The 26,390-nt window shown below is 41.4% G+C and overlaps 1 protein-coding gene across 4 annotated transcripts in view; it reads left to right on the forward strand.

Annotated features, from left to right (window-relative positions):
* The first annotated feature begins 377 nt into the window (after nt 1–377).
* The window catches only part of BLM (BLM RecQ like helicase), a 97,066-nt gene continuing 71,053 nt past the window's right edge, over nt 378–26,390 (forward strand). For 2 of the 4 annotated variants that reach the window (XR_011497096.1, XM_044761014.2), the window contains exon 1: nt 378–515. The gene's annotated coding sequence lies outside the window, so the exon portion shown is untranslated. Of the gene's footprint in view, nt 516–23,499; nt 23,520–26,390 lie in introns of those variants that run through there. The other 2 variants (XM_070494887.1, XM_070494878.1) reach the window with 2 other exon arrangements.

Consider the following 26,390-nt stretch of genomic DNA (forward strand, 5'->3'; position numbering starts at 1 on the left):
CCCGCCCCGTCCAGGACATCTCACAGGAGCGCGGGTGGCAGAGGCCAGCGTGACTACGGAGCGGAGGGGACCACGCGAAGCCTCACGAGGAGCCGGTGCCGCGGCCTGGCCTGCGGAAGCCGGCCAGTCTCAGGGTCCTCACCCTCCGAGGATCTCAATCCCACCGCCATCGAGATTCCAGGAGCCCGTTCTACTCAAATCCTTCGCCGGCACCAAGACACACCCCCAAAACACAGAGCTCCCCACGCCGCGCCGGAAGTCGGGCGGTTACCGGTAGTCACCTGACCTGAATTCTGGGCTCTGATTGGGCTCTGGGAGCACGTGCCCCACCCAGCGCCCGCCGGGCGCCCCGTCCCAGCAGCCCACGGGGCGGAGACAGGGGCGACGGGGCGACGGGACTGGTCGGCTTCCTCAGGCCGCAGCCAATCGGAGTCCGCCGGCTCCTGGCGCGAAGGCAGCGGCGGCTGCGCGGGGCTGTGGTCGTTGGTGCCGCCAGCTGCGGGCCTGCGGGCGAGGTGAGTGCGGCGCGCGGCCTTACGGGCGGCCGGCGCTGGCCCTGCCCCGTTCCCGGCCGCCCGGGGAGGGGAGGCTTACCGGCCTCGTTGCGCGCCCCGGGTCGCCTAGGCCCGCTGAGTCTTGCTTGGGCGGGCAGCCTGGGAGGGGAGTCTAGCCGCACAGATGTGCTCTGATGGAGACGCAGAGGCCGGCGAGCTTCGCCGGGGTCGCCCGGGGCGTCGGGGAAGAGCCAGCGTGACCCCCGTGATGTTCTCGTTCATGTGTCCCCTGCCCACCACGGCGCCGGGCACAGTGGTCCCTGCGTGATCCCAGCCCGGACCTCGGGCCCCACCTCCATTTCCCCCTGAGGGTAAACCACGACTCTGTGCTTTTTCCATGGCCTTCCGCGGTGACAATCGGGCCGCTGTCTCGTTTGAGTGTGTGCTGTGTGCCACGTGCTCGGCACCCGTCATCTTACAGTCGTAGGTTACACAGGACCCCAGCAGAGGGGAGTGATGGAGGACACACTGCATCGGATGGCCTGGCCGGCAGTCTCGTCCATGTACTAGCCCTGTGACCATCCACCCGTTGCGTAGACTGAGTGCCTCGGTTCCGTTCTGTCCTGTGGAGGAAGTGATCTCTGCTACATTCCGGAGTTTTTGTTAGGATTGAACGACTTAATATACGCAGTAAACGCTTCAAAGAGTACTTGGTACATAGGGCGAGTTCTGTTCCCATCATTATACAGAGAAGTAGGTAAAATTGTCCTCGTTCTTGACAAGGAGACCTGAAGCACAGGGAAGTTATCTCTGTGCTGAGAGGGCATTTAGCGATTGAGTGCTAGCGGTAGGATTTGAACTAAGAGCTGCCTGACTCCAAAGCACCGTCCACAGCTCCAGGCTTTCTCCCACACCCCTCACCTGCCCTTGAGTTGCTCAGAACCTTGCATGCCTGATGGCCCGAGATGGCGCAGCTGCCTGGCAGGTCCTGGTGCCACCAGTGTAGGTAGATAGCATTCCTGTGCCCATGTCAGGATTAAGGAGCAGTAATGGGAGAGACTGGTTGAGAGATCCGAAGTTGGAGAGAGGCAGAGGTATTCTGGATGGGGATAATAAATAGAATTGAAGTGTACCAGCATTTTGTTAGCCGGGCCGCTGTCAGAAAGTGGCATGTAGTCTACAAAATTTCTGGGTCATGAGTTCTTTTCAATGCCACTCACCGTGGTAGCACCTTATAAACATTCTAATCCTTCTGGGAATCGGGAGAGGTAGCTATTGGCTTCAATTTACTGTTGAGGAGACCCAGAGTTTAAACGTTGGGTGAATACCACAGTGTGAGATGTGTAGTAAAAGAACAGTCTGCAGGGAAAACATATACATCCACTCTAGGATAGTGAGTATTACCCAAGGTGGGGGTGGGGGGGTGGAGGGAAGGAGGTAAGGGGAGTGAGTGGAATTTCAAATATATTTGAAGTGTTTTGTGCCTTTTAAAGAGAGAGAAATAGGACAGAATTTAACATTTTAAATCTGGTTGGTGAGTACGTGGGTATCATTCTATTTTCTGTATGTTTGAAATATTTAAAATTAAATATATGTAACAAATATAAATGTTTATATATTAAGTGTAATATTAATATTAACTATTTTGATATATATATTTTTTATATATGTTTATATGTATTTATTTTAAGGGAAGAAAGGATAGAACTAAGAGGTCCAAGGTAATTGCAGAAATAATCCTGGGAACTAAAGGCTGAAAGCCCTGTGGGTCTCCATGGCCTGGAGTATGATCTGAGGCCTTTGAACTGTTTCCTTGTCTACCTACCTACTATTCTACCTGTCTTTGCACAAATAGTGCATAGACTACCCCTCACAACCTCCACTCTTTCTGGAATGTTCCACTGTCCTTCAAGATCCAATTCATTGTTCTTTGGAAAGTTTCTCCATAATTTTCTTGAATTTTTCCTTCATATGGGAAGGCATAAGACTTTTTTTTTTTCCCTGCTTTTTTCTCCCCAAATCCCCCCAGCACATAGTTGTGTATTTTTAGTTGTGGGTCCTTCTAGTTGTGGCATGTGGGACGCCGCCTCAACGTGGCCTGACAAGTGGTGCCATGTCCGCGCCCAGGATCTGAACTAGCGAAACCCTGGGCCCCTGGAAGCGAAGCATGCGAACTTCAGCACTCAGCCACCGGGCCGGCCCCCATAAGACTTTTTAAGAAAAGACTTACTTGTAGGACTTATCCCATTGCGTTCTAAGTTTGTTGATACGTCTGTTTCCTCTCAACCCGGAAGGTCATTGAGAGGAGTAATTATGTCTTGCTCATCTCTGTACTTCACCTGATGCCCAGCACAGAGTGAAAAATACAAGTCGAAGTCAGCCAGTGAAAGTTCTTAGAGATACCCACTTTGTTCTCTAGAATGGGAAGGAACTATTTCATTTCCTTTGCTTAAAAATTCCTATATCTTTTTTTTATTTTTTAAAGATTGGCCCTGAGCTAACATCTGTTGCCATTTTTTTCTTCTCCTCAAAGCCTCCCAGTACATAGTTGTATATTCTAGTTGTGCATCCTTCTAGTTGTGGCATGTGGGACACCACCTCAGCATGGCCTGACGAGTGGTGCCAGGTCTATGCCCAGGAATGGAACTGGCGAAACCCTGGGCCGCAGAAGCAGAGTGTGGGAACTTAACCACTTGGCCATGGGCCCAGCCCCATAAGTTCCTATATCTTAATGAAATATATTCTCAATGTCAAGAAAAATATTGTAGTCATAATCCTATCTTTCAGTCACTTCACCTATTTTCATTTTTCGAGTCCTTTCCAAATTTTAGCTATACAGATTTCATACATAATCTGTAACCACAATGTACTCATAATTTAGTGTTTTCAATATTGAATTCAATATTAAATTATTCCAGGTAGCTAGTCAGTCTTCATGGTTGTCATCTATCTTGTAAATTATCACAGTATTCCACTGTCCTTCTTTGTTTAATAAGTATGAAATGTTGCTCTATGCTCTTATTAGAAAAGTTGGACATTTTTCCATAAGATTATTTAGTGTGTGTAAAATCTGCTGAACAGTGTGTTTATATTCCCTGATCATTTGTTTTTGGGAACTTGGATGTTCTTTATGTGTTTTTAATATTGATCCTCTGTTATTTGTTGCTAATTTTTCTTTTAAAAAATTTTTTTGTGAGAAAGAAGATATATTTTTAAAAGTACATAGTATATATATATAACTTAAAGAATAATTATAAAGTGTAAGATACATTAAAATTGTATAAATGTAAAGAACAATTTGTAAAATTGCAATTACACATACTGTCATCCAGATCAAGAAATAGGATATTACTAGTACCCAGAAGTGCGCTTCCCTCCTTGTAACCTCCTCCCCACCCTAGAGATGACTGTTCTCCTGATTTTTGAGGTGATGATTTTCTTGTCTTCATATTTGCCCCAGGTCTGCATCCACAAATAGAGTAGTTCAGTTTTGCCTGGTTTTGAACTCTATAAATGGGATGATAGTTTATATAATCTACTTTATCTTACTTGTTTGGTTCAACATTATGTTTGTGAGATTCTTCTATATTATAGATACAGGTTTTAAAAAATTTTTAAATAATTTTTAATAAAAATTTACTTTATTGTCATAGAATATTATGATTGTGCCCCAGTTTATCCATCCTACATTTGATGGCATTTGGGTTGGTTTCAGTTTTATTTTTTTTTGCGGGAGGAGATTTGTCCTAAGCTAACATCTGTTGCCAATCTGACTCCTTTTTCTTCCTCCCCCCATCCCCCCAAATAGTTATGTATAGCTGTAAGTTCTTCTGATTCTTCTATGTGAGCTGCTGCCACAGCATGGCTACCGACAGATGAGTGGTGTGGTTCCACGCCCAGGAAGTGAACCCAGGCCACTGAAGCGGAACCACTAGGCCATCAGGGCTGGCTCTGCTTTCAGTTTTGAGCTGTTAATGTTGCTGTGAATGTTCTTGAACATCTGTCCTGGAGCACATGTTCCCAAGTTTGTATATAACTAAGAGTAGAACTGTTGGGTCAAAGGGCGTGTGTATGTTTTACTTTCGTATATAATGCCAAATTGTTCGCAAAAGTGGTTGCACGCCCACCAGTTTGTTAGACTTTCCATTGCTCTATATCCTTGCTGATATTTGATGTGGTGTTTTTAATTTTTACCTATCTGGTAGGTGTATGTATAGTAATATTTTCTTGTGGTTTTGATTCCCTGGATTATTAGTGAAGTTGAGCACTTTGTGTTTAAGGACTATTTCTTCCTTTTTAAAGTGCCTGTTAGGGGCCAGCCCCATGGCCAAGTGGTTAAGTTTGTGCACTCTGCTTTGGCAGCCCTGGGTTTTGCCAATTTGGATCCTGGGCACAGACCTAGCACTATTTGTTAGCCCATGCAGAGGTGGCATCCCACATAGCACAACAAGAAGGACCCACAACTAGAGTATTCAACTATGTACTGGAGGGCTTTGGGGAGAAGAAGAAAAAAAATAAAAAAGATTGGCAGCAGATGTTAGCTCAGGTGCCAATCTTTAAAAATAAATAAATAAATAAAAATAAATTGCCTGTTCAACTTTTCTGTTTTTTCTAGGGACTTGTCTGTCATTATCTTACTATTTTGTAGGGGTGATTTTTATGTTCCACGTACTAGTTATTTGTCAGATATATTGCAAATATCTTCTACTTTGGCTTTTTTCTTTTTTTTTTGAGGAAGATTAGACTTGAGCTAACTGCTGCCAATCCTCCTCTTTTTGCTGAGGAAGACTGGCTCTGAGCTAACATCCGTGCCCATCTTCCTCTACTTTATTCATGGGACGCCTGCCACAGTATGGCTTGACAAGCAGTGCCATGTCTGCACCCGGGATCCGAACCGGCAAACCCTGGGCCGCCGAAGTGGAACATGCGCACTTAACCACTGCGCCGCTGGCCCAACCCCGCAAATTTCTGTTTTTAGTAGTTACTTTGTATTATTATAATTGTTGTTTTAGTCATCTGTCTCTAGTTGTTGAAGGGCTAAAGTGAAATAAAATTCCAAAATACCTTTCAGTCCTCTGGACGCTCTTTGGGTTTTGTTTTTAAAGTAGCTGTAGGGGCGGGCCCAGTGGCCGAGTGGTTAAGTTCGCGCGCTCCCCTGCAGGCGGCCCAGTGTTTCGTTGGTTCGAATCCTGGGCGCCGACATGGCACTGCTCATCAAACCACGCTGAGGCAGCGTCCCACATCCCACAACTAGAAGGACCCACAACAAAGAACATACAACTATGTACTGGGGGGCTTTGGGGAGAAAAAGGAAAAAAATAAAATCTTTAAAAAAAATAAATAAATAAAGTAGCTGTATTGATCTCCAATAAGCTGCATGTATTTCAGGTGGACAGTTTGATCAGTGTTGATATTTGTGAGATCTCGCCACCACAGTCAGGTTAATGAGCGTGTCCCTCTCTCCCCAAGGTTCCTTATGCCTCTTTGTAATGCCTTCCTCTTGCTCCCTTTCCCCCAGTCCAGAATATATAAAGAACTCCTACAGTTCTTTGAAACACATAACAACCCAATTAAAAAGTGGCCGAAGGATTTGAATAGACATTTCTTCAAAGGAGATACACAAATGGCCAAGAGGCACATGAAAAGATGCTCATAATCACTAATCATTACAGAAATGCAAATCAAAAACAATGAGATATCACCTACCACTCATTAAGATGACTGCTATCGAAAATCAGGAAGTAAGTGTTGGTGAGGATGTGAAGAAATGAGGATATGGAGAAATGGGAACACTTGGGCATTGTTGGTGGGAATGTAGGATGGTGCAGCTACTGTGGAAAACAGTATGGCATTTCCTCAAAAAATTAAGAATAGACTTACCATATGATCTAGGAATCCCATTTCTGGGTGTATACCCAAAAGAATTGAAAGCAGGATTTCAAAGAGATATTTGTATACCCATGTTCATAGCAGTGTTATTCAGGATAGCCAAAAGGTGGAAGCAACCCAAATGTCCGTCGATAGAAGAGTGAATAAACAGTGTGTGTTTGAATGAATACTAGTGTGTGGTGTATACAGGCATACGTCGTTTTATTGTACCTTGGAGATAGTGCGTTTTTTCACAAGACCTTCCGCCAGCAAAAGGGTTAAATTTGCCAAAGGCTCACATGATGGTTAGCATTTTTTAGCAGTAAGGTATTTTTTAATTAAGGCTTGTACATTGTTTTTTTAGACATAATGCTCTTGCACACTTTATAATAGACTATGGTATGATGTAGACATAACTTTATATGCACTGGGAAACCCAAAAATTAGTGTGACTCGCTTTATTGCAATATTCACCTTATTGCCGTTGTCTGGAACCAAACCCGCAGTGTCTCCTAGGTGTGCCTATACATACAACGGAGTGTTGCTTGGCCTTAAAAAGGAGGGAAATTCTGACACATGCTACAACATGGATAAAGCTTGAGGACATTGTGCTAAGTGCAATAAGCCAGTCACAAAAAGACAAACGCTGTATGATTCTGCTAACGTAGTCAGTTCATAGGAACAGAAAGTAGAATGGTGATGGCCAGGGGCAGGCGGAGAGGGAAGTGTTTAACAGGTATAGTTTCCGTTTTGCAAGATGACAAAGTTCTGGAGATTGTTTGCACAAGAACGTGAATATACTTTACACCACTAAACTATGTGCTTAAAAATGATTAAGATGTTAAATTTTATCTTGTGTGCATTTTAGCACAATTAAAAATATGAAAGGACACAGGAGCCAGCGTGAAGGAGCTGCACTCTCACGGGCCAAATATGAAACAATTTGAGCATCAAAATAAATAGTGACAGTAATGGATTACAACCCACTGAATAAATTAGGAATCCTTACGAAGAAAAAGGAGAGAAGAGAAAGTTCTTTAGAATGCCAGCGACTGAATGATGATGCCAGCTGCTAAAGGCTGATGGGGTTAGAAAAACCATCATTATACAGTGATACTATTTACCAGCCTACTATTGTTTCTTCAGGCATGAATCATCAATGAATACTAAAACAGTTATTTTTTTCTTAGTTATCTTTTTATCATTGATTTCTGGCACAATTACATTTGGTTGGAGAACATGTCATTGTGATTTCACTCCTTTGCCATTTGTTGAGACTTGCTTTATCGCCAGCTTTTGTAGATGTCTGTTCATGAAAAGAATGTGTGCATTTTCTTTCATCAAGTTTGTGTTATTCAGATCTTCTGGGTTGTTACTGATTTTTTATTTACTTGTTCTATCAATTACTGAGAAAGCTAATTTGTGTCTTCTGTAATTATAGTTTTCTTCTGATTCTTGTAACTCTGTCAGTTTTGCTTCATGTATTTTGCAGTTATTTTATGGGCCATACAAATTTAAAGTTGTTATACTGTCCTGGTGAATTGAATTCTTCTTTATCTCTGGTAAGGCTTTCTGTCTTAAAATCTATTTTTTTTAATACTAATATAGCTTTCTCAGCTTTCTTTTGGTGAATTTTTCCATTTTCTTACTTTCAACTTTCTGTACACCTAATGTTTTAGGTGTGTCTCTAATAAACAGCAAATAGAGTATGTAGTTAGAAATCATTTTTTTAATTCAGATTGATAGGGGCCGGCCCCATGGCTGAGTGGTTAAGTTCGCACACTCCGCTTTTGGTGTCACAGGGTTTTGCTGGTTCGGATCCTGGGTGCGGACATGGCACCACTCATCAAGTTGTGCTGAGGCGGCATCCCACATGCCACAACCAGAAGGACCCACAACTAAAAACATACAACTGTGTACTGGGGGGCTTTGGGGCAAAAAAGGAAAAAATAAAATCTGAAAAAAAAAATTCAGATTGATAATCTTTTTAACCAAGGCAATTAGTCAATTTATATTTATTATAACTAATAAATATTTGGATTTAAATCTACCCTTTTCTGAGGTATAATTGGCATATAACATTATATTTGTTTCAGGTGTACAAAATAATGATTCAATATTTGTATATATTGTGACATGATCGCCACAATGTCTACATTTGTCACCATACATAGTTACAAAATTCTCTTTCTTGTGATGAGAACTTTTAAGATCTACTCTCTTAGCAACTTTCAAATATGCAGTCGAGTATTATTAATATATATTTACTGCTGTATTTTGTACTTTGTATTATATTTTTTCTTTTCTCTCCTTTTGTATAGCTCTCTTCTAGGTGAGATTTCTTTCTATTATTATTACTTCATTTTCATCCTCTCAATGTCTAAAGCTAATCAACACCTTACACTCCTTGCAGGCAATGCAGAGGCCTTGGAGCACATTCACTCTTACCTCCCTCCTCACTTGTGTGTCCTTAGTGTTGGGTATTGCAACTATTTTTTTAACTCCACAAGACATTATTATTGTTGTTTAACACAGTCAAGGTTTGCATAGATTTAACTACATATTTGCCACTTTCTTTGTGTTTCAGTCCATATATTATCTGAGAACTTCTATCCAGGCTCATTTTTCTACTGCCTTAAAGTGCACCTTTTAGAATTTCTCTTAATGAGGGTCTGTTGGTGCAAACAGTTGGTTTTTGATTATCTGAAAATATCTTTATTTCACCTTGATTTTTTCTTTTTACTACTTACAATTTTATTAAAAAGGATACACGTAAGATGAGGTCTGGGAGGGAGTGCACAGCTTCCATGCCTCTCCCCATGGAGTCAGGCATATCGCCCTCCCAGAACATCAATGCATTCATCAACCAGGAAGCCCTGCTGAGCCTTGTTGTCCAGGGTTTTGATTGGCCTTTCATTATGTAGACATAAGTGATTTGGCCACTTGATTGGTTTCAGTCCCCAGCCCCATTCACCTCTGCAGAGGTCCAGCTGGTCCAAAGTCCCAACCCCTGTTTATGTGCTTGGTCTTTCTGGTGACTAGCTCCCGACCTGAAGCTGTCTGGGAACGCACCAGCAATCACTTCATTAATAAAACAAAGACAACTCCTATCATCCAGGACATTCCAAGGGTTTTTGAAGCTCTGTGCCTGGAACCAGGGACAAAGACCAGATAGATTGTTTATTAGACCTCACTCCCTTAGAGCCGGGTCTGTGCAGGGGTAACAGGGGCTGTGAGTGTCATTTGCCCAGGACTCAGGCTTGGTTCTCTGACTCTGAGTTCAGATTCTGCCTGGCCTAGAGCCTGGGGTCTTGTCGAGGTGACCTTTCAGGAGTCACCAGGAAGCCTCCTGCCTGGGCTCCTGTGTCCTCCCCTCCCTCGTGATGTTGCACGCATACAGAACCTGTGGCTGTGGTGCCTGTTGCTCTTGCTTCCTGGAGAGGAGCCTCCAGAAGCTGGGCTTTGCTTGCTGTTCTTGGGAATGCAGGGCTCCGCACTGTGCTGTCTGCTGCTTCTCTGCGGGGGCCCCATTCCTGTGAGGGTGGGGTACAGGCCGGAGATCATTTAAGTCCTGCCAGCTCCTCACACTGTTTAGATGTTAGGGGTGACAGTGAGGCCCTTGTGCATAGGACGTTTTCCCGGGCAAGGACAGTCTGTGCAGAAGAGCGTCCTGCTGTGGGCTGCGAGGAGCATTTCAGCCAGACTCAGCATTTCCTGCACTGCCAGCGGGAACATTCAGAGCCCAACTCTGACTCTGGAAGTCCCTTTTCTCTCGAGCTGCTGAGGGAGAAATCACTGGATTGACTACAGGCCTCGAATCCCAGCTCTGAGCTCTGCTGGTGGTGGGGCTCTGGTTGTCTCTCAACCTCTCGGTTTCTTTGATCCTTAACTTGAAGGTGGAAATGATTGTAATGTCCTTGTAGGGCTTGCTTGTCCTCTTTGAGGCCCTGGCTGTGTATGCTGTGTCCACACTCAAGCTTGCTCATTCTATGTTGTGTGCTTTCTGCTCCGCAGAGGAGCTTTGGGGTGGGTTGAGTTCAGCCCCACACGTGCCAGACACTCAAGATTCCACCTCTTCCGTATGTGGAGGATATTCCTACTAGGCAGTCAGAAGCACTGGCACTGTGCTCATTAGTTGCTTCATAGCCGCCCCTCCCACCCAGACAAGCAGGATTTCCCCAGTTCGTTCTTCCAAGGAGAATATTTGCCTTCCCTATTCGTGTGTGCACCAATCCAGACCTTGTCCTCTTGGGCTGCTACCATGGACTGTGACGAAGCCCCTGGAGGATGTGCCTGATACCTCCCTTGTAGTCAGAGACACCTCTCCAGCCTGCCCAGTACCCAGACATCAATGCTGACTTGAGGAGACTTGGTTCCTGGTCTAAAAACTGTGTTCTCAATCTCTGTGGGTGGGGTACAGTATACAGATCTTGCACATCATTCATTACATTTAGTCCTGGGCATATGATTTCTTCTGGTGCCCTATCTCAAGGTATGTCTTCAGTGATCAGAGAGGTCCAGGACTCCAGAACCAGCTCCATTCAATTGATATCAGGGAAGGTGACAGAGGAACCTCCTTATCATGGCTGACTTCATACAACATCCCTTTGGCTCCAGTCTTTGCTTGCGTTATCTTTTCCGTCAGTGACAATTTACACAGCAGTGAGTCCCCCAGGGGGCTTATCTCTCTGCTTGACTTTTGTCCCCTTTTATACACTGGCTGGAATTAGGTGATGGGTGGGGTCTCAGGACAGTTGGGCTGGCTCTTAAAACAAGTCCCGTGTGGATAGTCCAGCATAGTTTTTAGAACGTGGGAATCCGTGTCACCTGCTGTTAGCTGTTTCAGGACAAAGGGAAAGAGTCCCTTCAACACCCTGTTTCATGAGCTAGCATGCTGTTCTTAAAATTGAGGTAACATTGGTTTATAACATTACATACATTTCAGGTGTACATCATCATATTTCAACTTCTTTACACACTACATCATGTTTACCACCAAAAGTCTAGTTTCCATTCGTCACCATACAAATGTCCCTCTTTTGCCCTCCCCCAACTCCCCTTTCCTCTGGTAACCACCAATCTGTTCTCTATCTATGTGTCTGTGGTTGTTTTCTCTTCCACATATGAGTGACATCATACAGTATTTGTCTTTCTCCATCTGACTTATTTTCCTTAGCATAATGCCCTCAGGGTCCATCCATGTTGTTGCAAATGGCAAGATTTCATCCTTTTTTATGGCTATAGTATTCTATTGTATATATAAATCACATCTTTATCCATTCATCCATTGATGGGCGCTTAGATTGTTTCCAAGTCTTGGCTATTGTAAATAATACTGCAGTGAACATAGAGGTGCATATATCTTTCAAATTAGTGTTTTTGTGTTCTTTGGATGAATACCCAGAAGTGGAATAGCTGGATCATATGGTAGTTTTATTTTTAATTTTTTGAGGAATCTCTGTGCTATTTTCCATAGTGTCTGCATCAGTTTACATTCCCTCAGCAGTGTATGAGGGTTCCTTTTTCTCCTTATCTTCTCCAACTCTTATTACTTGTCTTTTTTAATAGCCATTCTGACAGACATAAGGTGATGATATCTCATTGTAGTTTTGATTTGTATTTCCCTCATAATTAGTGACACTGAACATCTTTTCGTGTGCCTGTTGGCCATCTGTATATCTTCTTTGGAAAAATGTTCAGATCCTCTGTCCATTTTTTAATCCAATTGTTTTTTGTTGTTGTTGAGTTGTATGAGTTTTTTTATGTATTTTGGATATTAACCCCTTATCAGATATATGATTTGCAAATATCTTCTCCCAATCAGTAGATTGTCTTTGGTTTCCTTTGCCATACAGAAGCTTTTTAGTTTGATGTAGTCTGCTTGTTTATTTTTGTTTTTGTTTCCCTTGCTTAAAGCGGTATATTTAGAAAGATATTGCTAAGACTGAAGTCAAAGAGCAACTGCCTGTGAGTTTTAGATTTCAGGTCTTACATTCAAGCCTTTAATTTGAGTTAATTTTGTATATGGTGTAAGATAGTGGTCTACTTTCATTCTCTTGCATGTGTCTATCCAGTTTTCCCAACTGGAAAACTTATTGAAGAGACTTCCCGTTCTTGGTTGTATGTCCGTGGCTCCTTTGTCAAAAATTAGTTGTCCATAAGTGTGTGAGTTTATATCTGGGCCCCCAGTTCTGTTCCTTTGATCTGTGTGTCTGTTTTTCTGCCAGTCTCATGCTGTTTTGGTTACTATAGCTTGCTAGTATACTTTGAAATCAGGAAGTGTGATCCTCCAGCTGTGTTCTTTTTTCTCAGGCTTGCTCTGGCCATTCGGGGTCTTCCATTGTTGCATATAGATTACAGGACTCTTTGTTCTATCTCCATGAAAAATATTGGGATTTTGGTAGGGATTGCATTGAATCTGTAGATTGCTTTAGGCGATATGGACATTTTAACTGTGTTAATTCTTTCAATTTATGAGCATGGAATATCTTTCCATTTCTTTGTGTCTTTGATTTCTTTCAACAATGTCTTATAGATTTCAGATCTTTCACCCCCTTGGTTAAATTTATTACTAGGTATTTTATTCTTTTTGTTATGATTGTAAATGGGATTGTATTCTTAATTTCTTTTTCTGCTAGTTCCCTGTTAGTGTATAGAAACACAACTGATTTTTGTATGTTGATTTTGTACCCTGCAACTTTACTGTATTTGTTTATTATTTCTAATATTTTTGGTGGATTCGTTAACATTTTCTATATATAAAATCATATCATCTGCAAATAGTGATAGTTTTACTTCTTTCTTTCCAATTTGAATCCCTTTTCTTTCTTTTTCTTGGCTAATTTCTCTGACTAGGACTTCTGATACTGTATTGAATAAGAGTGATGAGAATGGGCATCCCTGTCTTGTTCCTGTTCTTAGAGGGATAGCTTTCAGTTTTTACCATTGAGCATGATATTAGCTGTGGGTTTGTCATATATGGCCTTTATTATGTTGAGGTACTTTCTTTCTATACCCATGTTATTGAGAGTTTTTGTCATAAATGGATGTTGAATCTTCTCATATGCTTTCTCTGCATCTATTTAGATGATCGTGTGAGTTTTATTCTTTGTTTTGTTAATGTGATGTATCACGTTGACTGATTTGCAGATGTTGAACCATCCTTGCGTCCCAGGAATAAATCACACTTAATAGTAGTGTATGATCTTTTTAATATACTGTTGCTGATATTTCATTGAGGATTTTGACGTCTATGTTCATGAGCAATATTGGCCTGTAATATTCTTTTTTTGTGTTATCCTCGTCTGGTTTTGGTATCAGAGTAATGCTGGTGTCATAAAATGAGTTAGGAAGTATCCCCTCCTCTTCAGTTTGTTGAAGGAGTTTAAGAAAGGTAGGTGTTAAGTTTTCTTTGAATGTTTGGTAGAATTCACTGGAGAAGCTGTCTTGTCCTGGACTTTTGGTTTTGGGGAGGTTTTTGATTACTCTTTCAATCTTCTTACCAGTGATCAGTTTCTTCAGATTCTGTTTTTTTGTGATTCAGTTTTGGAAAGCTGTATGATTCTAAGAATTTATCTATTTCTGTAGATTATCCAATTTGTTGGTGTATAGATTTTCATAGTATTCTCTTAAAATCCTTTGTATTTCTGTGGTATCTATTGTAATTTTCCTGTTTTATTTCTGATTTTATTTATTTGAGCCTTCTCTCTTTTTTTCTTAGTGAGTCTAACTAAAGTTTTATCAGTTTTGCTTATCTTTTTCAGAGAACCGGGTCTTAGTTTCATTGATCTTTTCTGCTTTTCTTTTTAGTATCTATTTCATTTATTTCCATTCTGATTTTTTTCCCAAGATTTTATTTTTCTCCACAAAGCCCCCCAGTACATAGTTGTGTATTTGTACTTGTGGGTCCTTCCAGTTGTGGCATGTGGGATGCTGCCTCAACATGGCTTGATGAGCAGTGCCATGTCTGCACCCAAGACTCAAACTGGTGAATCCCTGGGCTGCAGGAGCAGAGTGTGTGAACTTAACCACTTGGCCACAGGGCTGGCCCCTCTGTTCTGATTTTTGTTATTTCATTCCTTCTGCTGAGTTGGGGTTTTGTTCTTCTTTTTCTAGTTCCTTTGGGTGTAATGTTAGATTGTTTATTTGAGATTTTTCTTGTTCGTTGAGGCAGGCCTGTATTGCTATAAACTTCCATGTTAGTACCACTTTTGCTGAATACTATAGATTTTGGTATGTTGTATTTTCATTTTTCCCATCTCTAGGTTTTTTTTTTTTTAAGATGTTATTTTTCCTTTTTCTCCCCAAAGCTCCCCGGTACATAGTTGTATATTTTTAGTTGTGGGTCCTTCTACTTGTGGCATGTGGGATGCCACCTCAGCACGGCTTGATGAGCAGTGCCATGGCTGCGCCCAGGATCTGAACCAGCAAAACCCTGGCCTGCCAAAACAGAGCAGATGAACTTAACCACTCAGCCACGGGGCTGGCCCCTCTAGGTATTCTTTGATTTCTTCCTTGATCCAGTAGTTGTTCAGTAGCATATTGTTAAGTCTCCACATGTTTGTGACTTTTCCAGCTTTCTTCTTGTAGTTGATTTCTAATTTCATACCATTGTGGTTGAAAAAGATGCTTGATAGGATTTCAGTCTTCCTAAATTTATTGAGAGGTGTTTTGTTTCCCAATGTATGGTCTATCTTTGAGAATGTTTCATGTGCGCTTGAGAAAAATGTATAGTCTGCTGCTTTGGGATGGCATGTTCTATAAGTCCATCTAGTCTAACATTTCATTTAAGGCCAGTGCTTCCTTGTTGACTTTCTGTCTGGATGATCTATCCATTGAAGTAAGCAGGGTATTAAAGTCGCCTACCATTGTGTTGCTGTCAGTTTCTCCCTTTAGGTCTGTTAATAATTGCTTTATATACTTTGTGCTCCTGTGTTAGGTGCATATATATTAATAAATGTTATGTCTTCTTGATGGGTTGTCCCCTTTGTCATTATATAATGTCCATCTTTTTCCCTTGTTACTTTTTTTTTTAAGATTGGCCCTGAGCTAACATCTGTTGCTCATCTTTTTCTTCTTCTTCTTCTCCTCCTCCTCCCCAAAGCCCCCCAGTACATAGTTGTATATTGTAGTTGTATGTCCTTCTAGTTCTGCTCTGTAGGATGCCACCTCTGCATGACCTGATGAGCAATGCTGGGTCTCTGCCCAGGATCTGAATCAGCAAGACCCTGGGCTGCCAAAGTGAAGTGTGTGAACTTTACTACGCCATGGGGCCAGCCCCATCTTGTTACCTTTTTTATCTTGAAGTCTGCTTTGTCTGATATAGGTATGGAAACTCCCATTTTCTTGTTTGCCATTTGCTTTGAGTATCATCTTCTGTTCCTTCGCTTTGAGCCTATGTTTGTCTTTGGAGCTCAGATGTGTTTCCTGAAGGCAGCAAATTGTTGGGTCTTGTTTTTTAATCCATCCAGCAACTCTGTGTCCGTTGGTTGATGAATTCAATCCATTTGCATTTAGGGTGATTTTTGATATATGAGAATTTAATACTGCCATTTTATGTTTTGTTTTCTGGTTGCTCTATATTTCCATTGTTTCTTTTCCTTGTGTTTCTGCCTGCCATTTCAGTGTAGTGGTTTTCTGTGATGTTTTTCTCAGTTTCTTCTTTTTTCACTTTTTGTGGCTTTGCTCTGAATTTTTGTTTTCTGGTTACCATGAGGTTTGTACAAAAGATCTCATAGATGAGATAGTCCTTTTTCCTCTGGTGGCATCGTAACTTCATTTGCCTTTGCAGGTGCTGTCCTTTTTCTCTTCCCTTTCCATGTTTTTGTTGTCACAAATTATACCTTTTTGTGTTGTGAATTTGTTACCAAACTGAAGTGGTTATAGTTATTTTTAATGCTTCCTTTCCCTTTAACCTTTATATTATAATTGTTTATTAACCTATTCCGATAGAGAATTGCAACTTTCTGATTCTGTCTGTTTATTTGTCACCTTGCTCAAAGCTTTGTATACTTTTACCTTTTTGTTTCAGGTGGGAGGGCTCCTTTCAACATTTCTGGTAAGGTAGGTAGTGGCCATGCACTCCTTCAGCTTTGTTTGTCTGAGAAAGCCTTTATTTCTCCTTCATATGTGAGAGAGAACTTTGGTGGGTGGAGTATTCTTGACTGGCAGTTTTTATCCTTTAATATTTTGACTATATCATTCCCCTCTCTCCTGACCTCTAAAGTTTCTGCTGAGAAACCTGCTGAGAGTGTAATGGGAGTGTCCTTGTGGGTTATTCCCCATGGCTGCCTTTAGTATTCTTTTTTTGTCATTGACTTTTGACAGTTTTATTATGATGTGTCTTGGAGAAGGTCTTTTTGCATTGAGATAATTGGGTGTTCTCTTGGCTTCATGGACTTGTATATTCAGTTCCTTCCCCAGGTTTGGGAAGTTCTCAGCTATTATTTCTTTAAATAAGCTCTCTGTTCCCTTTTCTCTCTCTTCTCCTTTGGGGTACCCATTATCCTTCTGTTGCCCTTTCTAATGGAGTTGGATAATTCTCATAGGATTTCTACATTTAAAAAAATTCTGGCCTGGCATGGTGGTTAAGTTCGCATGTTCAGCTTCGGCGCCCGGGGTTCGCCGGTTTGGATCCCAGGTGTGGACATGGCACCACTTGGCAGGCCATGCTGTGGTAGGCATCCCACATATAAAGTAGAGGAAGATGGGCATGGATGTTAGCTCAGGGCCAGTCTTCCTCAGTAAAAAGAGGAGGATTGGCAGCAGATGTTAGCTCAGGGCTAATCTTCCTTAAAAAAAAAAGAAAAGAAAAATCTTACTTCTCTCTGCTTTTCTACCTGCATCATTTCTAGGTTTCTATCTTTGAGCTCACTGATTCTCTCTTCCATATGGTCTGCTCTGTCTCCAGTGCTGTCTAACGCATTCTTCACCCTCGTTTATTGAGTCTTCAGCTCCAGAATTTCTGTTTGGCTCTTTTTTTAGAGTTTCAATCTCTTTGGTAAAGTATTCCTTCTGTTTGTTGATTTTATTCCTGAGCTCATTGAACTGCCTTTCTGAGTTTTCTTGTAGCTCATGGAGTTTGTTCATAATAGCTGTTTTGAATTCTTTATCAGTTACATCACAATCTTTTGTGACTTCATGTTTGGTTTCTGGAGAATTGTTATTTTCTTTTTGTGATGCTGTGTTACCGTGACTTTTCATGGTGCTTACCAAGTTACTGCACTTGTTGTAGCAAACACTTATCTATCTTTGTTTTGATTCAAACCTTTCTACCAGTTGGAGATTAGAGGCCTTTGTTTTCTCAGTAGGTGGCACTCTAGTGCTATTGTTTTGGTTTCCCTTACCTGAGCTGCCTCTGACTGTATATTGAGGGTTGGTGCATTCCACCCTCTACCACCTCTCTGCAGGATGTGACTGATGCTCTCGTCGTTGCTGCCTATACCCCTGAGGGTTGTTGTTGCCTTGCTATTGCTGGTGTTGCTGCAGTCACTGGCTTTGCCACAAGGGTTGCAGGGTGGCTGATGCCTCTGCTGCATCAAAGATCACCTGGGTTGGAATCCCCTCTGCCATGGCAAGGGGAGGGGAGAGTGGGGAGGGAGCTGTATTAGCAGGGTACCATGTCTGCTGTTGCCTGTTATCTTGTGGTCGCAGGCGCCGCCGCAGTTGTGATGTCAGAATCATGTGTTCACCTCCACAGCTGCTACCAGGCTTTGGTCCATGGCCAGTAGCCTGGAATCACTGGGCTCTGCCTCTACTGCTGCCCACCAGTTTTTCTGGGGCTGGGAATGGCTGGCTCAGCCACCATAGCTGGGGGTCCAGGGTCCTGGACACTGCCTCTGCTATTTCCCCATTTTGTCTCCTCTCTCTGCTCCAGTCCACCCACCTTCTTATGTGCCAATGTGTGGATCTCTCCAGTATCATGGTGTGTTAGGCAGTGTAGCCTTTGCTGGGTTATGGATGTTTTAGTGAAGGGGATTAAAGGGGAGAGACAAAGGGATCCTTTCATACTGCCATGATGATGACATATTTTTTGGTAACAACTTTATTGAGATTTAATTCACATACCATAAAATTCATTCATTTAAAGTATACAATTGAGGGGGCTGCCCCTGTGGTTGAGTGGTTAAGTTTGTGTGCTCTGCTTTGGCAGCCCAGGGTTTCACTGATTTGGATCCTGGGCACGGACATAGCATCACTCATCAGGCCACACTGAGATGGCATCCCACATGCCACAACTAGAAGGACCTACAACTAAAATATACAACTATGTACTGGGGGGCTTTGGGGAGAAGAAGGAAAAATAAAATCTTTAAACTGGTTAAAAAAAAAGTAAACATAAAGAGTGTCTGAATTCATATTAAAAAATAAATAAAATAAAATAAGTAAAGTATACAATTCAGTGGCTTTCAGTATATGTATAAAGTTGTGCAGCCATCATCACAATCAATTTTGGAATATTTTCCTCAGCCCAAAGAGAAGCTCCACACCCCTAGCCATCATCCCCCAATCTGCTCACCTCCCCACTGCAAGGCAATCACTAGTCTACTCTCTATCTCTGTAGATTTGCTTGTTCTGAACATGTCATATAAATGGAATCATGCTGTATGTGGTTCTTTGTAACTGGCTTATTTCTCTTAGCGTAATGTCTCAAGGATTCATCATTGTAGCATTTATCAGTTCTATGTTCCTTTGTATGACCAAATAATATTCCATTGTATGCATATACACATTTTACTTATCTGTTTATCAGTTGATGGACATTTGGGTTCTTTCTACTTTTTGGCTGTTATGAACAATGCCCCTATGAAAATTCATGTTCAAGTATTTGTTCAGTACCTGTTTTCAATTCTTTTGAGTACTATATGCTTAAGAGTGAAATTGCTAGGTCATATGGTAACTCTGAATTTATCCCTTTGAAGTACCACCAGACTGTTTTCCAAAGCAGCTGCACCATTTTACATTCCCACCAGCAGTGTGTGAGGGTTCTAATTTCTCTACATCCTCACCAACACTTATTATCTTGCTTTATTATAGCCAGTTTTAAAAATAGCAGCTTTTTTGAAATGTAATTTATGTATCATAAAATTCAGCCTTTTAAGGTATACAATTCTCTCTCCTTGATTTTTCTTTTGGTGAGAAAGATTGGCCCTGAGCTAATATCTATGCCAGTCTTACTCCATTTTGTATGTGGGACTCCTGCCACAGCATGGTTTGATGAGCAGTGTGTAGATCCGTGCCCAGGATCCAAACCTATGAACCCCAGGCCACTGAAACGGAGTGTGCAAACTTAACTACTACGCCACTGGGCCAGCCCTACTCTCCATGAGTTTTGAAGGATATTTTTATTGGGAAGAGTTCTAGGTTATTTTTTTATCAGCGCATTGAAGATATCACTTTACTGTCTTCTTATTTCCATTTTTGCTGAAGAGAAATGAGTTTTCTATCCAAATGTTGCACAATGGATTTCTTTTTATCTATTCTACTCAGAATTTGTTTGCTTTCTTGAATCTGAGGATTTGTATCTTTCATTAGTTCTGAAAAAGTCCCAGCTACTATCTTTTCAAATGTTAATTCTGCCCCAGTTTCTTCTCTCTTTCTGGAATTAGATGATAGGTTTATGTTAGACTTTGTTACACTATCTTTCCTGTCTTTTAACTTCTCATATTTTCCATCCATTTTCTTTCTCTGTCTATGCCTCTAAGTCAGAAACTATGAAGGAGCTTAGATTTACCCTACTTTTTTTTTTTTAGACTTTTCTGCGTTTTTTGGTGAGGAAGATTGGCCCTGAGCTAACATCCGTGCCAGTCTTCCTCTCTTTTGTATGTGGGACTCCTGCTGCAGCACGGCTGTTGAGTGGTGTGTGGGTCCATGCCTGGGATCCGAAGCTGTGAGCCCTGGGCTGCCAAAGCAAAGTGCGTGAACTTAACCACTACGTCACCAGGCCAGCCCCGATTGCACCCTACTTTTAAGCTAGCAAGTTAGCCTGCCACAGTTTTTTATTTACACACACACATTTACACATGTACTGACAAGGTACAAGACCCCTGGGTCAGAGATCTACATGGTTTTACAGCAAAAACAGCCATCAGTTCCCCACATCCCAGTTCCCAGAGAGTGACTTGAGGAGGGCTGGACGGTACGTGTGCATACGGTTGAGTGCATCACAGGAGAAGAGCCCCAAAATTCAGAGACTCTAAGCATTTAAGAGGTCCTGGCATATCTGCACATTCTCCCCTCCAGAGACTACTCATTACCCTAGAATGCGGGCAGGTCTTCCCTGGGTAGGAGGGGGAAGAGGCCTTAAGGTTTATTACCCTGAAATGTAGGGAACTATCTCCAGAGAGAGCAAGAGGAGGGCTTTATTTTTATGACTGTGGGATGTCTCTGGGGAGCTCTGGCTCCAGATCTCTCCAGACGGATACCCTTTCTCCAGCTGCCAGGACCATTTGCTGCTTGACATGGCCTTTGCTCAGAAGGCTTGGACTGTGCAGGAGTGTGAGAAACCCTTGGAGACAGATCCCAGACACTTCCTTCTGACTCTCTCTCCAGTTTACTAATTGTCTCTTTGGCTGTATATAACCTACTGGTAAATCCATCGTTGAATTCTTAATTTTGGTTATTGTATTCTTCATTCCTTGAAATTCTATTGGTGAGGTTATTTTTATAGTTTTCTGTTTACTGCAGGTACTTCCAAGCTTGTCTTTTATTTTTCTAAACACAAGGAGTTTAATTGCTTTATTCTCTAATGCCTGATACTGTTTGACTGATTCTGTTACACCTAGTTCTCATTCTTGGTGCCTTGTTTCCTTGTGTGCTTTGCTATTTTTCACTGTTTGATACACATTGTCTTGAAAAATTATTTGTAGGAATTATTTAAGACCTAAGATAAGGGTGTATTTCTCCAGAGACATTTTTGCATTTGCTTCTGCCAGGTGCCTTGGAGTTAGGATCACTTTAATCTAAATTCATGACTTGAATTTCTTTTTTTTGGTTATGCAAGTGATGAAAATTGGGTTGAAAAGATTCTTGGGCTTGTGATTTCAGGACCTCTCCCACTCAGTCCCTCAGTGATTGGTAACTTCCCTTTACTTATGGACACCTGGGGATGGAAGTCAGGTTTAATTTTGGTTTACCTTTTTCCAAATGATACAGGCCTTTGGGGCGCTGGCTTTATAGGGGAACACTTCCCACCTTGAGTGGGCCCTGGCTTTGATTCTGTCCATCCTTTTCCTCCAAGGCTATCAAAACTGATGTTCAGATTGCAGGATTGAATAGCTGCCCTCAGGGCGAAGCAACGTCAGTGTTCTCCTTAACTCTCTGGGTTCCCACTTTCGTTTAGATTTTGGTCTGATTATTTTTTCAACTTCTCGTCAGAGATTAGATGTATTTAATAGTTTCTTATTTTATCCAACAATAGTCTAGAGAAACTGCCAACAAGTCTTTTCTGTAAATGGCCAGATAGTAAATATTTTAGGCTTTGCAGACCAGCCGTGCTCTGTCATAACTACCCAACTATGGTGCCAAAGCAGCCATAGGCAGTAGGTGAACAAATGGGCCTGGTTGTGTTTCAGTAAAACTTTATTTTATTTATTTATTTTTTGAGGAAGATTAGCCCTGAGCTAACTACTGCTAATCCTCCTCTTTTCGCTGAGGAAGACTGGCCCTGAGCTAACATCCATGCCTATCTTCCTCTACTTTATATGTGGGACACCTACCACAGCATGGCTTGCCAAGCAGTGCCATGTCCGCACCTGGGATCCGAACCGGCGAACCCCAGGCCACTCAGAAGCGGTATGCACATACTTAACCGCTGCGCCACTGGGCCGGCCCCTCAATAAAACTTGATTTATGGAAACAGGCTTCAGGCCAGCTTTGGCCTGAGTCATAGTTGGCCAGCTTCTAATCCAGAGGATATTGCTTCCTGATTATCCCAGTAGCATTTGTTAAATATTGATTACTTGCCCTATTTTGTTATGTTTCTTTGATTACACATTAAAAATTATATTTTGGAGACTAGGTTTTCGTTTTTTAAAGATAGATACTATGCCATTTAAACTGTTGTTACATTGGGGCTGGCCCGGTGGCGCAGCAGTTAAGTTCGAATGTTCCACATCTCAGCGGCCCGGGGTGCGCTGGTTCGGATCCCGGGTGTGGACATGGCACTGCTTGGCACGTCATGCTGTGGTAGGCATCCCCCGTATAAAGTAGAGGAAGATGGGCATGGACATTAGCTCAGGGCCAGTCTTCCTCAGCAAAAAGAGGAGGACTGGCAGTAGTTAGCTCATGGCTAATCTTCCTCAAAAAAAAATAAAATAAAATAAACTGTTGTTACATTTAATATGATTATATTTCTAATGCTAGCTCCCTCTCCAGTGTTATTTAGTATTCTTGTCTCATGCTTTTGTCAAATGAATTTTAGAAACATTTTTGTTGAGTTTTGTGAAATATTCTTGTGGTGTTTTAATTGGAATTTTGTTAAAATCATAAATTAATTTATGAGCAACTGTTGTCTTTATGATATTTAAACCTTTCATTTAAGAACATAAAATATTTCTCTATTTATTCACATCTTTACTTCTCCTAGTAATATTTGGTCATTTTCTTTCCTTTTTTTTTTAAAGATTTTATTTTTCCTTTTTCTCCCCAAAGCCCCCCAGTACATGGTTGTATACTTTTAGTTGTGGGTCCTTCTAGTTGTGGCATGTGGGATGCCGCCTCAGCACGGCCTGATGAGTGGTGCCATGTCCACACCCAGGATCCAAACTGGCGAAACCCTGGGCCGCCAAAGTGGAGCACGTGAACTTAACCACGCAGCCACGGCGCCAGCCCGTGGTCATTTTCTTTATATCATGAAGATGTATGTCTTTTGTTAATTTAATTGGTAGTCATTTAATATTTTTCATTGCTATTGTTAATTGAATGCCTTTTAAAATTTTTGTTTTGTTTTGTTTTTGTTTTTGTTTTAGGAAGATTAGTCCTGAGCTAACTGCTGCCAGTCCTCCTCTTTTTGCTGAGGAAGACTGGCCCTGAGCTAACATCCATGCCCATCTTCCTCCACTTTATACATGGGACGCCTACCACAGCATGGCCTGCCAAATGGTGCCATGTCTGCACCCAGGATCCGAATTGGTGAACCCTGGACTGCCAAAGCAGAACGTGTGCACTTAACTGCTGCGCCACCGGGATGGCCCCTAAAATTTTTATTTTCTAGTTATTACTACTACATGAGAATGCATTTGACTCTTGTGGATTTATAGTTCTCTTTTATTTAACTACTTTACTGAAATTTTAGTTATCTATTGTTATAACTGATTTTCTTTGGCTCATGTTGGTATATAATCAAATTGTCTACATGTAATGATATTCTTTTTTTTTTTTTTAAAGATTTTATTTTTTTCCTTTTTCTCCCCAAAACCCCCTGGTACATAGTTGTATATTCTTAGTTGTGGGTCCTTCTAGTTGTGGCATGTGGGATGCCACCTCAGCGTAGCTTGATGAGCGGTACCATGTCTGCACCCAGGATTCGAACCAGCAAAACACTGAGCCGCCTGCAGCGGAGTGTGTGAACTTAACCACTCGGCCACAGCGCTGGCCCCTGTAATAATATTCTTGTCTATTCTTTTCTAGTATTTCCCTTTTTAAATATTTTTGCATTGGCAAGAATGTTCAATATGAGAGTGAAAATAAGAGATCAATCTTGGTGTTGCCCCTGTTTTTAATGATTCACCCCTATTATAACATATAAGATATTGTATTGGGTCTTGATTTTAAGTACTTCTAATTCTGTGTTTTAATATATCTATTAGAAATGGTTTGTTTTATCAGATGTCTTTTCAAAAATGCATGGATAATACGTACTATATGATTCCATATATGAATCAAGAAGTTCAAGAATAGGCAAAACTAATCCATGGTGATAAAGTCACATAGTAGTTATGTCTAGGGTATGTTAACTGGGAGAGGGCACAAGAAAGCATATCAAGGTGCTAGAAATGTTCTATACCTTGATTTGAGTGTTGCTTGTACAGTTATATATATAAGTAAAACTATTTTGAGACATATACTTAAAATCAGTGCACTTTACTGGATGTATGTTTTACCCCAATAGAAATGTATTTTAAAAATCTATTCATCTGATCATATTCATTTTTGTTGGTGAAACTGTTAAGATGATATGTCGTATTAGTGGTTTCACTTAATGTTAAGGCAGCTTTACATTTCTGCAATAAGCCATAGTTGATCACACTTAGGATCCTTGTTTTTTTTTTTTTTTTTTCCTTTTTCTCCCCAAAGCCCCCCGGTACATAGTTGTATATTCTTTGTTGTAGGTCCTTCTAGTTGTGGCATGTGGGATGCTGCCTCAGCGTGGTTTGATGAGCAGTGCCGTGTCTACACCCAGGATTCAAACCAATGAAACACTGGGCCGCCTGCAGCGGAGTGCACTAACTTAACCACTCAGCCATGGGGCCAGCCCCTCACACTTATAATCCTTTTGAGACATTCTTTCTATATTCTTTAACATTGTTTATTCTTTCATTCAGTAAATATTAAGTGCTAGATGCTTAGAGATGCTGTGGGTTATGAAACCAATAATGACCCATAATTGCATCATGCTTACCTTCTAGTAGAAGAAATAGCCAATCAAATAATTACAAAAGTGAATGTACAATTGCAACTATGATAAGGATGGCAATTGAGAGGTATTTGTTATTATAAGAGTGTATCATAGGGGAATTTTTCTTTATCAAGCACTTGTATATTGCTTATTACCTGCCAGACACCATTCTAAGCACTTCACAAATATTAATTAATTTAGATACACGTAACAACCATATGAGCTGGGTAGGCATTATATAGATGAGGAATCTGAGGTACAGAGAGGTTAAATGATGTGTCCAGGGGCACTTAGCTAATAAGTGACAGAGCCAGGATACAAACCCATGTACTTTAGTTCTGAGCCCATGTTCTTAACCACTCTTATGCTACTACCTAAATGTGGAGTTTTCCTTAAGGAAGTAATGATTTGATTGACATATGAAGGATGAATAGGAGTCAGCCGTGTCAAGAGGGTCTGCTAGAAGGCTTGTGTTTCCAGAAGGAGCATGTAGTCAGCTGTGTCATGTACTAGGAGATCAGGAACGAGAAGGGTTGGAAAAGGCTATTGGATTAAGTAACATGAAGATCATTAGCGATCCTATTAAGGCTTTTAGCATTGTGATCGGAACAGAAGCCTCTGTGAGAAGAGTGATTGGGAGAGGGGAAAGGGAGAGTGAAGGTAAGTGTTTCAAGAAGTTTGGCTCTGCAGCGAGGGAGAGAAAGGACAGTATCTACATTGGAGAAATGAAGTCATGTAGTGTCATGTTTGGGGGGGGGCTGTTTCCTCAGAGAGAGAGGCTGTCACATTTGAAAGCTAAAGGGGAGCTAGTTGAGAAGGAGGGACTAATTATACAAGAAAGAGAAGGATCAGTAATAAATAGACTAAGGTTTTTGAGAAGATGGAGGATATAGGGAATCTAACGTTTCAGGTGGGGAACTTGAGCTTGTCAAGGAGGGTGGGCTGGGTCCACATAAAGAGGGGCTTGCGTGTTCGACAGCAGAGAACTGAAGGAGTTTTCTGTGCTGGTTTCTGCTTTCTCTGGAAAGTGGAAGGGAAGTCCTCTGCTGAGAGTGGAGTAGAAGTTTTGAGAAAGTGATTATGTGAAGTGAGTTGGCCAGAGAAATGTAGTTTTGCTGCGCAGTGTTGCAGGCCCACTTGAGCTTGGTGAGCATGAACGTACGTTTCTTATTTTGTTCTTATGATGTTTTAGGATCAGGACCATGCTTGTTTTGTAGAATGAATTTTGGTGCTTTAAAAAAAAGTTTGGAAGTTCTTTCTATTTTGTCTGTTCATATTGGTTTCCTATTTCTTTCTTGTATCAACATTGACCTGTTTATATTTTTATCAAAAAAGTATTTAATTTAGCTTTTCAAATCAACTGTCATGCTGTGGTACTTAACGTTTCTACATATGTTTCTCTTATATTCTAT

The sequence above is a fragment of the Equus asinus genome, chromosome 2, assembly GCF_041296235.1.
Source record: "Equus asinus isolate D_3611 breed Donkey chromosome 2, EquAss-T2T_v2, whole genome shotgun sequence".
In the NCBI taxonomy this organism is placed as follows: Eukaryota; Metazoa; Chordata; class Mammalia; order Perissodactyla; family Equidae; genus Equus; species Equus asinus.